The sequence below is a fragment of the Dermacentor andersoni genome, chromosome 10, assembly GCF_023375885.2.
Source record: "Dermacentor andersoni chromosome 10, qqDerAnde1_hic_scaffold, whole genome shotgun sequence".
Taxonomy (NCBI): Eukaryota; Metazoa; Arthropoda; class Arachnida; order Ixodida; family Ixodidae; genus Dermacentor; species Dermacentor andersoni.
Genome location: NC_092823.1, coordinates 51,872,253 through 51,887,094, shown reverse-complemented (window position 1 = coordinate 51,887,094; position 14,842 = coordinate 51,872,253). Strand labels below are relative to the sequence as shown.

Genomic DNA, 14,842 nt, shown 5'->3' with positions numbered 1-14,842 from the left:
GTTTCCACACAATCTGTACTTCAGCGGATAAAACAAAACAAAAAAAACATTTAGTCGCTTACGTCTGCGGCTCTGGTAACCTTTACTCCGTAAATGGCAATACGTATACAGGCAGGCTGTGTAAAAGGTTTACAGGCCGTGAATTTGGCGGAAACGCTTACTTTCTTCTTGGTTTGGGTGTGCAGATGTAGAATGAAAGGAAACCTCTTTTTATCGTATGTGCTAACATGGACTGCGAGTCTCAGTTCCTGGCTATGTGCCCTAGTTAATTAATTCAGCTCTTTTGCAAGTCCTATACCCGGCGAAATTTTGAAGCTGTTAGTGTGTCTTCGAGTGATCTTCAAGATTAATCCTAGATCATGCTCACTTATTGCGCATATTCAGTAAATGAATGCACATTAAACTAGCCGCCGAGTGTAGTGAAGATTTGCACATGGGCACTGTGTTTGACTGTCGCCAATTATTAGAGTAGGAAATTACTCGCCTAAATGCTATTATTTTGTTCAATATATATTCATATTTAGTCATTTGTGTACATCTCCTGTTTATCACTTGCCGAGTGTATGTGCACTGGTATTGGCCGGTTCACCTATTTTAATTTTATCGTTTGGTGTTCAAGTCGTGAATCATGCATTACATTCGAGTACCAAATCAACAGTAGCACACAACTTAGTATGGACACTAGAAAACTTATAATTTAAGTAAAGAGTACGATTCTTCAGCAAGCACAAACGACGTATATATTCAGGCAGTGTGTGCACAGGCGTGCTACTTCGTGGCATTCATTGCTTACGCTTTCCTGCCCCGGAATAGGCTAGGCATTTTGCTTTGTAGTAGAGTGGCACTTCTGACCCCTCTTTGCACAATTTTTTTCAGACCCCAACTCTATCGAACACGTAACTCACTTCCTTGACTCCCATAACATCACCTTCGAGTGGACAGCACCTCCGGGACGCGTCGATTATTACATCATTGTTTACAACCCCCTCAACGAACAGAAGAAGCAGAAATCGCAGCAGGTAAACGTCTAGTTTTCTACTGTTCATAATATTAATCATCATAATAATTTATGCGTACACAAATAAGTATGTACGTGTGTCTCTACATTGCACGGGAGTCCCTGTGACAGTTCTTTTGAGGCTCCCGATGTATTAACGATTTTGTATTCACTTTTATTTGAAGCTTTTACATAAACCTAACATATGCACGCATACGCATAATTACACATAAAACCATACTTGTACGAACCTTCGGTAACCACACCTCTTTTACAGCGGCGGGTGTCTAGCTCCCTGACGCAATATACTGATTTAAATAGAGAGTTTCAGTATAGAGCACATAGAGCCTCTGACGCACGCACAGAGCACAGTGGACAGCTTTGCGGATTAGGCATCTGCGCGTTTTGGTTGTGGACTTTGTGGAGCTAGCATAAGATGGCGGCGCCCAGGCGATAAATAAAAGGTAGAGATGCGCAAATATTCGAAAAATTTGGATAACGAATCAAATTTGTTCTATTCGATTCAGTCCTCGGGTCAAGTAGTCACTGTTAGATTTCGAAGTCAAATTGAATAGTAACTGCTCGAAAATATGAATGCGTCTCGAATATTTTTCGATTATGTTTTTCTTATATTTCTCACTCTGCACGTTCAGGCATGAAATTTAAGCTAAAATGCGATAACTTTAATCGCATCAACAGTGGACATAACGTACTAACGCACGCGGTGTCGCTCGAACAGCCAGACCTTTCCGACAAAACGCGATCACTCGCAATAGAATTTTGTTTCGGCACGGCATTCGGCATTGGGTAGTGCTTGGTGCTATTTGTAGATGCAGCAGACACCATCCATATCCGATTTGGCTGCAAAGCTATACACATATCAACTAGGCCATAAATGATGCTTTTCTACGCTCTGCATGATAGCGCATGACCGTGCATGGTCCGAAGAGCCACCACTTAGCAAACAAACTGCTTGGGTGTTCCCGATACTCGGTTTATGCTCTTAATAAAACAGGCTTTATAATGTACTATGTGATGATTGAAACTTCGTAATTGTGTGAACAGCAAGCTGTGGAAAATGTTTAATATGAAGGGTGAGAAGGCTGTGCATTGCTCGGAAACTTTTCGAGAATTATTAGATTCGTATTCGATTTCAATTCGCTTCGGACGATATTCGATTCGGTCTCAAGAACCATTATTCACACACCCCTAATAGTATGTTTTTTTTCTTTAGAAAGCTTTCACGCCGTGCGCAACCTATAATTAGCGGTTGTGTCAATCATTATGACTGACATCACTTGTCCGTCCTCGTGTGATTATGCCCAACAATACCCCCGTTGTCGCGAAATCGCATCTGTTTTTATCTTGCAGATGGCGTAACAGCGCTTAGAATACGTTGGCCGTGAAATAAACTTCTGTGAGCTAGAATACTGTAACCCAAACAGTTTTTGAGGATGTGCTTTTACAGTGCGATCGACACCACCTTTCACAATGTGTCAATCACGTTGCGGACATTAGTGCATTGACAATTGTACGCACAAGTAGCGTGCTTAATGAGGACGCTGTATAGTGGCGAAGCTGTTTTTGTGTTTGCTTTATTAAAGCTAAATTTCCATGTGACCTACTTTCCTGTGTGGTATTTGGCCTCCTGCTGTGTTGCTATAGCGAGAATAATGTTTAAGTTTTATAGAATTGATTGAAACAAATAGGCCTAATAACCCGATATTTTCGAGTCTGTTTATTTCTAGAGAAGGACCGGCACCTCTAGATCTCAGAAAAAATGCTGTTAGGCCTCGTACCGCCCTAAATGTTTATTATAATAGCTTTTCCACAGCCACTTTCGGTATAGTTTTCCGGGAGGATACTGTGTCATGGCGTCACAGCACATTATCCTCCTGGGAAACTAAACTGAAATCGGCTGTTGAAGCGCTATTATGGTATAAACTGTTTGCGGTGCTCTGACGTTTGTCACTTTTTTCTAAGGATTCCAGGTCTAGCAGCTTCATCTAACGCAAAATAAATATGAACAGTCGAAAATATCATGTTGGTACCCTTTGAAACATTCAGTAAGATTCTATTGCCTATGCTTTTTGGAGTCATTCTGGATGCCGCGACTTATTGTCTCGGTCTGCTATTCCCGCATTGCAGGTTCCACTTAATATAACACGTCCAGGAGACAACGTAAATGTCGTGATTGAAAGCCTGAAGCCTGGAGAGTTGTACTCCTTCCGCCTTTACGGCGTCAGCCATGATGTCAGAAGTGAAGGTTTCGGCGTCCAGACTAGAACCAGTGAGAACTTTTTTGTTTCCTTAGAAATATTTCATTCTATTTCATTTCTCTTGGCAAAAGTACTGCATCAGCAGCACATAGATTTATTCATGTGCCATTCCAGAGTTTTGCCATTGCGAACAAGTAAGAAGTACTTTTGTATCAATTTCCTCAAAACTATGATGGCTTCTAGGTATTGGCTGTGGCTACATTGATTTTTTTTGCTTTTGTTCAGTTCAGTACTTAAAATAGAGCGTGAAATATTGAACTTCTTGATGGGGCAGCGGAAACGACGAAGACACAAGGAAGAAAAAATACAGAACAGCGCTGATAGTTTTTAACAACAGGTCGTAGTTGTAGGAGAGTTATTCGTCCTAACAACTACGACCTATCCAACCCACAACTCTATCCTGTATTTTTCCTTTCCCATGTCTTCGTCGTTTGCGCTGCGCCATTAAGATATCGAACCAGTACCAACTTACCCAAATGTCGACTCTTCTGCAGCTTGACAGATGTTTGTACTTGTAAATGACATGACTGCAGTTACTTGAGGAATCGTTAGCTAACTCTAAGTTAAACGAACACAACTTTTTTTCTTCCAGTGCCTGTCGTCGACTCTGTCATTAACATTGTTGCTGACGAACATGAGACTCCAACACTGGGCATCAAGTACACGCCCACGCCTCAGCGGCACGTGGTCTTTGACTGGTACCGGTTCCAGCTTAGCGATACCGGTATAGCAGGGCAGGAAAAGCTGTCGAATGACACCAACTGGCCGGTACTCTTCGACAATCTTGTTCCCGGAAGACTCTACAACATCAGCATTTGGACAATCAGTGGCGGAGTCTACAGCGTGCCCATTGACCGACACACCAGGCTGTGTAAGTTGCATTGCAGATCATGTGTTGTTTACATCTTTAAGAATAGTCATTAAATGTACATAAATTGACAGTTAAAATCCAGTCCATGGAAAGCTATAGCTAGGGAACTCTTGTGTACATACATGGGAATGAATAAATCTTATTTTTTTCAGGAACCACTGCAGCTATCTAGAAAGCTCATTAGAAACTCTCTCTATTTTTTTCTAAAAATGTGAACAGATTGATTTTTTACGCACTGCTCTCATTGGTAAGTAGTTTCCTTCTATTACCCTATCCTCTCTCCCTGCCTTTTCTCTCCATGACCTTCCTTTGACTTCCCTGCACCCAGACTGTGCTAGACAGTTACATTGTGGTCAGCTGTTATTTCCTTCCCTTCCGTATCCTTTATTGATTTCAATAAACAGCCAATTTCCACACGTACTGTGGACGCGCGGTCCCGGACCCGGTGAAGGAGATCAAGGCGCTGACGGTGACGGACACGGTCATTTCGCTGGTCTGGGAAAGTGCCACGGGCGACCGCGACGGCTACGAGGTGCAGTACCTGGACCACCGGGGCGTGCTCGTGCAGAACTTCACCCTTGGCGAACGTATCGCGTACGAGCACCTGCGGCCCCACCACAACTACACCTTCGTGGTTGCCGTCATGAGCGGGTACGACACGTCAAGCGTGCGCCGCAGTCTGCCCATGTCCCGCACCTTGCAGACCCTCGAGTCCGGTAGGTCCCAGTGCGGTCGATCGTTACGGCACTGAATCCACAGACTGTCACATTTGCACCCTTCGTGAACATATATAGTGTCATGGGTTGTCAAGAACGTTCATACTTATACCAGGCAGCAAACACTGTGGACGCTAGCCAAGTAGTGTGGTGATTAAATTCTCGCTCCGCGTGCTTTGCAGTGCAGTTCTTCTCGGTCTGCAACGTGTATCACGAAATAGCTGTTTCATACAGGTGTATATTACAGTTTACAAGTATGGAGCTCTGGGCGTAAAGTTACGCCAAATTATGTGTTAATTGGGCACCTTTGTGCTTTTTGTATGCATGTACTACGTTTTGGTCGCAAGCACAATGTTGCGCTAAAGCTATTGATCGCACAAAAGTGCCACCCCGCTCGTTCAGTGGTTAATAGGTCCAGATCTGCCACACCTCCTTTTTGAAGGCCAATGTTGGCAGGGATATAACTTGCCTTCATAGCGGAGCATGATATACATGAAGAGGAGCACAATTTACTAAGGAGGCCGCGCCCATTGAATATGATTTCTTTCCGTTACCTTTCACGCGCAGCAGTACACAACGGTTCATGTGCGACATGGCTCCCGAGATCGTGTACGTGGTCCGAATATCTGAGGATAAACAGCACGTGACTGTTCGTTGTTGTCCTTGATATGAAAGCATAATAAAGTTGCTGACAATCAAAGGACATTGGGTGCCGATCTTGGAGGCCACGTCGTGCGTGACCACTTTTCGTACTCTACCACGTGGCGACAAGCTCAACTGAATTAGATTGGTGGGCTTGAATGGAAACAAAGATGGATTATGTTACCGGCGGCACTCCAAGGTCGAGTTGGGAATTGACAGGGTAATTTAGTGACCAATCATAAGCATTCAGCTCACAACGACAAGATTGTTATGTCATCAGTGTACATAGACTACCACCGTGTACCAATGTCGTAGACGTAAAAGGTCATCATATGCCTAACGAACCAACAGTAGCCTACATTCTTCAGTATGTTGGTTTTCTGTCTCTTCTGTCATCATTGTGTGGGGAGCTTCATTGCAGGGTGTCTATTACTATGAAAGCACTAGCTATAGAGAGCACACTGTCGCAAGTGCACTGACAGCTTCATGTATGTGCTTGTGTGTCCTGTTCGGTCGTTCGACGTTGTTTTCAGTCTCATTAAATTGTGTATTGATGCCAACTTGCCCAGCTTTTCATGCTGATAGGCTTGTCTTTATATTGTAACTTAACAGTGCCAGGGAAAGTCCAGAACTTCCAACCATTCGAGCTGAAACCAAGCGAAATCGAGCTGCAGTGGTAGCTTCCATCCAGCGAACAGAACGGCGTGCTGACGGGCTTCAAAATCACCTACTATATGAAGGTGAGTGCCTATAGTGATTCACAGCATGTATATAAATAGCATCGATAAAACCCATTGGTTTATTCGATATATCGGATAATTCGCCGAATTTGTGCGTTTCCGTACTTTCTACTGCAAATGTTGGTGAATGCTCGTACATCCAGAGCGTCTCTACGGTAACCCGACGGCTTGCGAAGTAGCCGTCGAATCGAAATCTTTATGCGTCGGCGCCTCGTTGGGCTACCTCGATTGGGCTTTGACTGCGTGGGTTCGAATCCCATCCTCGTCGCCATCGTAGGGTCTTTACACTATTTATTCAAAAGATGACATTTGATTAACAGCGCACACAATACAACACGAGTCCCGTTTTGAATCACTGTCGACCAACATACCTTTCGGGATCATGTCACTTGTTATGAGTGTCACACCAAAACCGAAACTTAAACGTCTTTTGAACGTAGCCAATGTCACAACACTACATTTACCACTGAAGATAGCCAAGTCGCGAAGCGCTGGTACTGCATCACTGTGGGCCGGTAGACACGTTAACCGAACTGCAACGATATTTCGCTCGTTGCACAATTTGTTGTGAATGTGTAGTATATACCACTCAAGCAATCTTAGCAAAGCCGCAGTGCTGGTAATTGTATAAATTTTTTAGAGCGCAGCTAGCTCTTTCAAGCGCCCGTTCCTAAGTTGAGCGTCGGCGGCGTAACGGAGCAAATGAGCAGAGCGAAGGATGAACGAGCGAACCCCGCAGGGGCGTCTGCGTCAGCAGGCGTTTGGTGTGTTGCGACACCACGTACCCGAGCACACGAGGGTTGGACCCTCCCGCGTGTAGCCGTGCGCGGCTTAGCCGTGTCTGGGGAAAGGGGGATCCTGGAGGTTGAGCCGATGCTGGGTGTTTGGACCTTTAAGGCCCCCCGGCGGAGGCAACACACCTCTTCGGCCTCGGCTTCACATAGACGGCACCTCCAGGCTGACCCACCTGGAGGAAATCGGCAGTCGCCTTTTCCTGTCCTCCTCTCCATTCTTCGTCTTTCTCTCCCACTTTTCCATCTTTCCTGTGTTCTCTCCACTTCTAATTACTTCCATATTTCCGGGCGGCAAGGGTTAACCTTGTGTAATATATCCAGTCTTGGGTATATATATATTAGGTTATAGTGGGAACGTACCGCTGGCGTACGCAGAATAGAATTTTTCTAATCCTGTGACGTCCCCAGGTTGGGCTCCGGGGTGGGCGGCGGGCATTCCTTCCGAATACAGTAATCCTATATATGGCTTCAAATTTCCCCACACTCCCTGATCGCTCCCTGAAGAGGGGGCGCACCGATGAAACCTTCAACTTTCTCTTCAAACCAAAAGAAATATTTCCCAAGTACCACGTAATACATAGTCAACACGAAACCAAGACAGTCCGTACAATATCCCCGTTTGTGGTCGCAAAATGCCTGACAGAAGCAATCGGTTCTGGTTACAAAGTAACTAAGATGGGAAACGGCGACCTTCTTCTGGAGGTGCGTGACAAGCTCCAATACAGCAAACTAACGAAACTTGTTGCGTTTGGTGACATTCCTGTATCTGTGGGCCCCCACCGGTCTATGAACACTGTGCGTGATGTCATTTCTGATGACGACCTCCCTGATCATAGTGAGAGCGAGCTGTTGGAATGATGGCAAGACCAAAACGTGGTAAAGGTGCAACGAATTAAGTTAAGGCGTGACGACAAGGAAATTCCAACAAAGCATCTAATAATAACATTTGGAACAAGTGAACTACCTGATTCATTAGAGACAGGATATTGTAAACTACGCGTACGACCGTACATCCCCAATCCGCGCCGATGCTTCAAGTGTCAGCGTTTTGGGCATGGGTCTCAGAGCTGCCGAGGGCGTGCCACTTGTGCAAAATGTGCATCTATAGACCACTCTTCAGACAACTGTTCTTCCACAACCCACTGCGCTAACTGTGACGGAGACCACCCCGCCTATTCGCGATCGTGCCCGTCATTGAAGGAAGAAAAACAAATAATCGAAGTGAAGGTAAAACTAAACATCTCGTTTCCAGAAGCGCGCAAGCGTTTTAGTGTCAACAACCAATCGAATCCGTCCTACAGTGATGTGACGCGCCGGGGGGCAGTGCCACATCTTCTGACGGCCGCGCAAGTCACACGGAGTGTGACGGCGGTTACGCCATCAGCCCCCCTGGCGGGAGCAGTCACTGCTCTTCCGCCCCCTACCACGAAGGGCCAGCAGACTTCCGAGCCTGCTGGTCCCAGGGCCACTGCTCGTGCAGACAGGCCCGAAAAACCCCCGCGTGTGCCCGCTGAGTGGGCATCATCCAGCGCCTCTGACGAGGCGATGGATGTCACGAAAATTTCTCCGGCGTCTCAGACGCCGAAGGAACGGCGTGGCTCCCTGGAGCGCGCCAAGAAAAAAGAAATACCCCGCATGAAGGGGCCTGAAAAGGTCCCTTGAGCCAACCTAATTGATCTCTTGACACACACCATAAAACACTTCCAATATGGACACACAGATAATGCATTGGAATGTGAGAGGTTTATTACATAATCTTGATGATATTAAGGAACTCCTGCGCAGGTTTAATCCAAGGGTGCTGTGTGTGCAAGAGACACACCTCAATCCTTCACATAATAACTTTCTCAAACAATATGCCATTTACCGCAAAGATCGCAGTGACGCTCTCGCCTCATCAGGCGGTGTTGCTATTATCGTTGATAAGAGTATCGCCTGCCAACATTTACATCTGCAAACGTCCCTTGAGGCAGTGGCATTCAGAGCCGTGCTATTTGATAAGTTAGTAACAGTTAGCTCTCTGTACATTCCTCCATGCCATAAACTTTCCACAATAGAATTCCAGAGCTTTATCGCAGAACTCCCCGAACCTTACATTGTAGTAGGTGATTTAAACGCACATAACACCCTCTGGGGAGATTCTCGTTGTGATACGAGAGGGCGCTTATTAGAAAAGTTCCTTTTATCCTCCAATGCATGCTTACTAAACAAAAAAGAACCCACATTCTACAGCGTGGCTAACAACACGTTCTCATCCATTGACTTAAGTATAACATCAAGTACACTAGTCCCATACCTGGAGTGGGACGTTATTAAAAATCCATATGGGAGTTACCATTTCCCAATTATCCTAAGATTAACAAAAGGCGATAAGTGCTCCCCACATCTGCCACGTTGGAAGGTCGACGGTGCTGACTGGAAACGATACAGAGAGCTCACACATTTGACCTGGGATGAGATCTGTACTCTCTCAATCGATGATATAGTATCTTATTTGACGGCATTTATAACTGATGCTGCATCAATATGTATCCCTCAAACGAATGGATCACCCTCTGAACGGCGTATTCCTTGGTGGAATGAGCAGTGGAAGGAAGCCCGCAAAAATCAAAATAAGGCTTGGAGTCGCCTTCGCGACTGCCCAACTACAGAGAACTTGATTAGCTTCAAGAAAATAAAATCAGAAGGTAGAAAAACGCGCCGCCTTGCCAAAAGGGAAAGCTGGCAAAAATACTTCTCTAGTATTAATTCTTATACAGACGAGGGAAAAGCCTGGAACAGGGTAAACAAAATAAAAGGCCGCGAAACTCATCCTCTACCATTGGTAAATACACAAGGAGACACACTCATTGACCAAGCCGACTCTCTAGGGGTACATTTTGAAAGGATTTCTAGCTCATCCCACTATTCAGACACATTTCTGAGATACCGGCAACAAGCGGAACGACTGCCTCTGAGTCGGAAAGGAAATAGCAACGAACCTTACAACCGCCCATTTAACATGGCGGAATTTAAGGTTGCGCTGAATGGCTGTAACAAGTCCGCTCCAGGAAGTGACAGAATATTGTATATAATGATCAAACACCTACACCCTGAAACCCACAAAACACTACTGTCACTCTTCAACTCTGTGTTCTCTGCCGGGTACATTCCATCCGCCTGGAAGGAAGCAATAATTGTTCCAATATTAAAAGACGGCAAGGACTCAACTTCAGTCAACAGCTATAGGCCTATAGCGTTGACAAGTTGCCTATGTAAACTCTTTGAAAAAATGGTTAACCGGCGTCTCCTTCATTTTCTTGAAAGTAACAAACTATTAGATCCCCTACAGTGTGGTTTCAGGGAAGGTAGATCCACAACTGATCACCTTGTCCGCATCGAGACGAATATTCGCGATGCTTTTGTACATAAGCAGTTCTTTTTGTCAGTATTTATTGACATGGAGAAGGCTTACGACACGACGTGGCGGTTCGGAATTCTCCGTGATCTGGCCGAAATGGGAGTCCGAGGTTATTTGCTGAATGTCATCGAAAGTTACCTGTCTAACCGCACGTTCCGCGTCAGAGTTGGTAATGTGCTATCTCGTCTATTTACACAGGAAACAGGTGTACCACAAGGTGGCGTGCTTAGCTGCACTCTATTCGTTATAAAAATGAACTCACTTTATACTATCATACCACGTACAATGTTTTATTCTGTGTATGTAGATGACGTACAAATAGGTTTTAAATCATTTAGTCTTTCCATCTGTGAGCGACATGTGCAGCTTGGGCTAAACAAATTGTCAATGTGGGCTGACGAGAATGGGTTTAAATTAAACCCGCAAAAAAGCACGTGTGTTCTCTTCTCGAACAAAAGAGGTATATTACCTGAACCCGCTATTTATCTTAATCGACAACAGCTCCCAGTGAGCCATGAACATAAATTTTTGGGCCTCATATTAGACACTAAATTAACATTTATCCCCCACTTGAAATATCTGAAGGCGAAGTGCATGAAGACAATGAATCTTCTGAAGCTCTTGTCCCGTACATCCTGGGGAAGTGACAGAAGATGCCTTTTGAGCCTGTATAAAAGTCTGATAAGGTCACGCCTTGACTATGGTGCTATAGTGTATAGTTCTGCTACGCCTAGTGCCTTGAAGATGTTAGATTCGATTCACCACTTGGGTATCCGTCTTGCTACAGGTGCCTTCAGGACTAGCCCTGTAGAGAGCCTGTACGTTGAATCCAACGAATGGTCTCTTCATCTACAAAGAGCATATTTATCTTTCTCTTACGCCTTGAAAGTTAAATCAGATATTCAGCATACATGTCATTTTGCAATTAGCGACTTGTCCACTGCCAGGCTATTCCGTAATCGCCTAGCCATCAGGCCTCCTCTGTCCCTCCGAGTGGAAGCACTGTCAGAAGAAACAGGCGTCCCTTTTGTAGAAAATATCCCAATGGCTCCTATTCGGTTCCCACCGCCTTGGGAGTGGCAAACTATCCAATGTGACATATCTTTCCTAGAAATATCGAAACGAGCGCCTGAGGCTCACATAAAATCACATTTTCTTGAACTAAAAGAGAAGTATTCCTGTGCTGAATTCTACACGGATGCTTCGAAGTCTGCTGATGGTGTTGCTTACGCAGCTCTTGGACCATCATTTTCAATATCTGGGACACTAAACCCACACACAAGCATCTTTACAGCGGAAGCATACGCTATACTCTCGGCTATTAAACACATCAGGCTCACAAACATCGCTAAGGCTGTTCTCTTCACAGACTCGTTAAGTGTCGTGAGAGCACTAATTAGTTTACAAAAACATAAGAATTCCGTTTTGAATGAGTTGTATAACTTATTGTGCGCCCTATATTGTGCAATCAAGTGATTGTCATATGCTGGGTACCCGGTCACAAAGGTATAAAAGGGAACGAAGCAGCTGACGAAAGCGCTACATCCGTAACTTCTAGCGACAGAGATGGAAATATTCCCATCCCTGCGACAGACCTAAAGCCTTTTCTACGCCGTAAATTAAGGAATCATTGGCAAGGCAAGTGGGATACACAAGTAATGAATAAGCTTCACATAATAAAACCAAAACTGGGGAACTGGATCAGTGGGAAAACAGCACGTTACAAGGAAGTAACTCTTTGCCGACTAAGGATAGGCCACACATACGGTACTCACTCTTATCTCTTGATTGGAGGCGATCCCCCGACTTGTAAGTGCGGCAATAGTCTCACAGTACTCCATGTTCTTATTCAATGCCGTGCAATAGAAACAGAGAGGAAAAAGTATTTTCCTTCTGCATATCGTGAAAATACACCTCTTCACCCTGCATTTTTTCTTAGTGATGAACCGCTTTTTAACATGAAATTAGTCTTACAGTTTTTATTGGAAACAGATACTCTCAAAATCATTTGGACAGGAAATTTTTAGCACACGACTAACAACCCTTCCAATAAAAGGGCTCTCTTGAGGTTCTACTATCACTGTTATGTGTTGCCTTGTTCCATCATGTTTTTTTTTTTTTTTAACGAAACCCAATTGCCATCGTCCATGCCCTAATCAGTGTCATCATTTTAGTACCTATTTATTTTACGTCATTTACAGCGACAGTTTTTAGGCTTTTTACAGCCATGTCACATTTACCATGATAAATCCACTATCCAATGCATTCACAATACATTGTTAAAATTACCTTTTGGCATGGCGCTCTTTGGTCATACTTGGCCCTTGCGCCATTAAACACCACATATCATCATCATGAACGAGCGAACGTGGAGCGCAGTGGGTATGAAAAGCGAAGAGAGCGTGAGGAGGAAAGCTGAGGAGGAGGAGGCTAGAGTGAAAGCATGAGACGGAAAGTGGAGAAGTGTATGGCGAAAGTGTGAGAAGCCTAGTGCCGCTCTGCGGCGATGATAGCTACGAGATGGCGCCAGAATAGCACACATTGTCTGTTCACCGATGGAATGTGGCAAGCGCGTCCAACAACACTATACAGGGTGTCCCACATAACTTGAGCCAAGGACTTATAAATGAGTCGGAAGCGAATTGAACCGAACGCGTACTATTCGCAATAGCCTGTAGTAACTCAGACAAATCTTTGTTTTCCCCTTAACTCACCAATTAAGTTTAATTACGAAGATATTTATTAATGGTTGAGGACCCCAAGTGTGATACGCAGATTTGTAGACCACCCTCAGAAACGACTGGTCGAGTTGTTTCCTTTACGACACGTCGCACGTAGTCCTTTTTTCCTGGTTGCAAAGAAAGCCCGCGAAATATGAAAGAACCATGTGATTGACTGTTTGCGCAGTTGTATCGTGCGGTTCTCAAGTGTGCGTTCGGTGAAGAAGGTCTGCTGCATCGTGACTGGCGACAAGGAAGCGGCAGGGCATTCTTTATCTTATTGGCAGCTCTGAGCCAGAAGCACGCATTTTCTCCGTCATCCGACAGGAGCCGACCTTGTTCACCGAACACACGCTTGAGAGCAGCAGGATACCACTGCGCAAGCGCTCCGTCACGTGGCTTTTTCATATTTCGCGGGCTTTCTCTGCAATCCGGAAAAAATGTCTACGTGAGACGTATCATAAAGGAAACAACTCGATCTGGGGTTTCAGAAGGTGCTCTACAAATCTGCGTATCATACTCGGGGTCCTCTGCCAATAGTTAAAAAGTTGGGTTATTAAACTTGATTATTAGCATGTTATAGGGAAAACAAAAAAAAAAAATTGTCTGAGTTACTATAGGCTATTGCAAATAGTGTGGATTCGGTTACGTGTTTCTATTGACGCCGAAGCCCAGTGCTCGACCGCTGCACCACCATGCGGCGCTCGCGTGTACCACGTCTTTAGGTACTTTCTTTCCCCGAACCGCCACGGCGTGCGCCCTAGATCCTTCTAGATATTTGGTGGGACTAGGGAGATGTTATGCCTGGGCGCATAATCTGCTCAGTCAGCTGTCGCTAAGAGAGAATAGATTTTTCAAAACACGCCGCCTAGGCTATTTCAAAATAAATGTTGCGGGCGGAAGCTGAAGTAACATTGGACAAAATTTTTTCAGTCTGGATAAGGCGATAGAGAGACGTGATAAGAAATTGGACGTGGTATATGCGAAGCGCTTCGGTCTAAAAAAGCTGGGATAATCGTGGGGCATGGAGGGTTTGTCGCACCATGAGCCATACCATCGCTGCTATCAAGCTTCCTTTGCTTCTTTATGTCATTGCCTCTCTTCCAGCCGAAACAGTAGCTAGGCGCAGGCGCCACACACGACGCATATTAAACAAACTATCGCGCGATGTCCAAGAACAAAAGAAGTCACACAAGAACTCGTCCTCTGGGCGTTCTCTAAGCTTGCGTAAGCATTGTGCCAATTGCCCGTCTCCACGTAGCCCGGTGTCATTACCAATGTCATGTAACTTGATTAGGCGAGTACTAACAACAGCGCAGTGGCGACACGAACTGGTGCTGACGGCGGCGCAAGGAGCATTGATGACGCAAGCAAAGTATTGTAGGTGGAGGCGCCGGGTGCGCTGATGACGTTCCGATTGCTATAAGCCGTTATCGCTCTTTAGCGCCTTATCCATCCGCGTCGAACCATTATGAACCGTGAACGTACTTAGGCGGCGGCTTCGTATGGCACCGCTGCGCGTGCAGCACCTTGAAAGCGATCTGCATTGCCCACAAAGAGTGCCGATTGCTCACAGCTTCGCGCGCTGTGTTCTCGCCGCTTACTTGTTGAAGAGACGCGCACGCCCGCATCTTGAAAGCGATGTGCGAAAGTGGCACAGTCAGGCATGTGCTGAGAGCACCG

The 14,842-nt window shown here is 45.3% G+C and overlaps 1 pseudogene; it reads left to right on the top strand.

Moving 5' to 3' along the window:
- The first annotated feature begins 851 nt into the window (after positions 1-851).
- Positions 852-14,842, top strand: part of LOC126543421 (tyrosine-protein phosphatase 10D-like) — a 47,317-nt pseudogene continuing 33,326 nt past the window's right edge.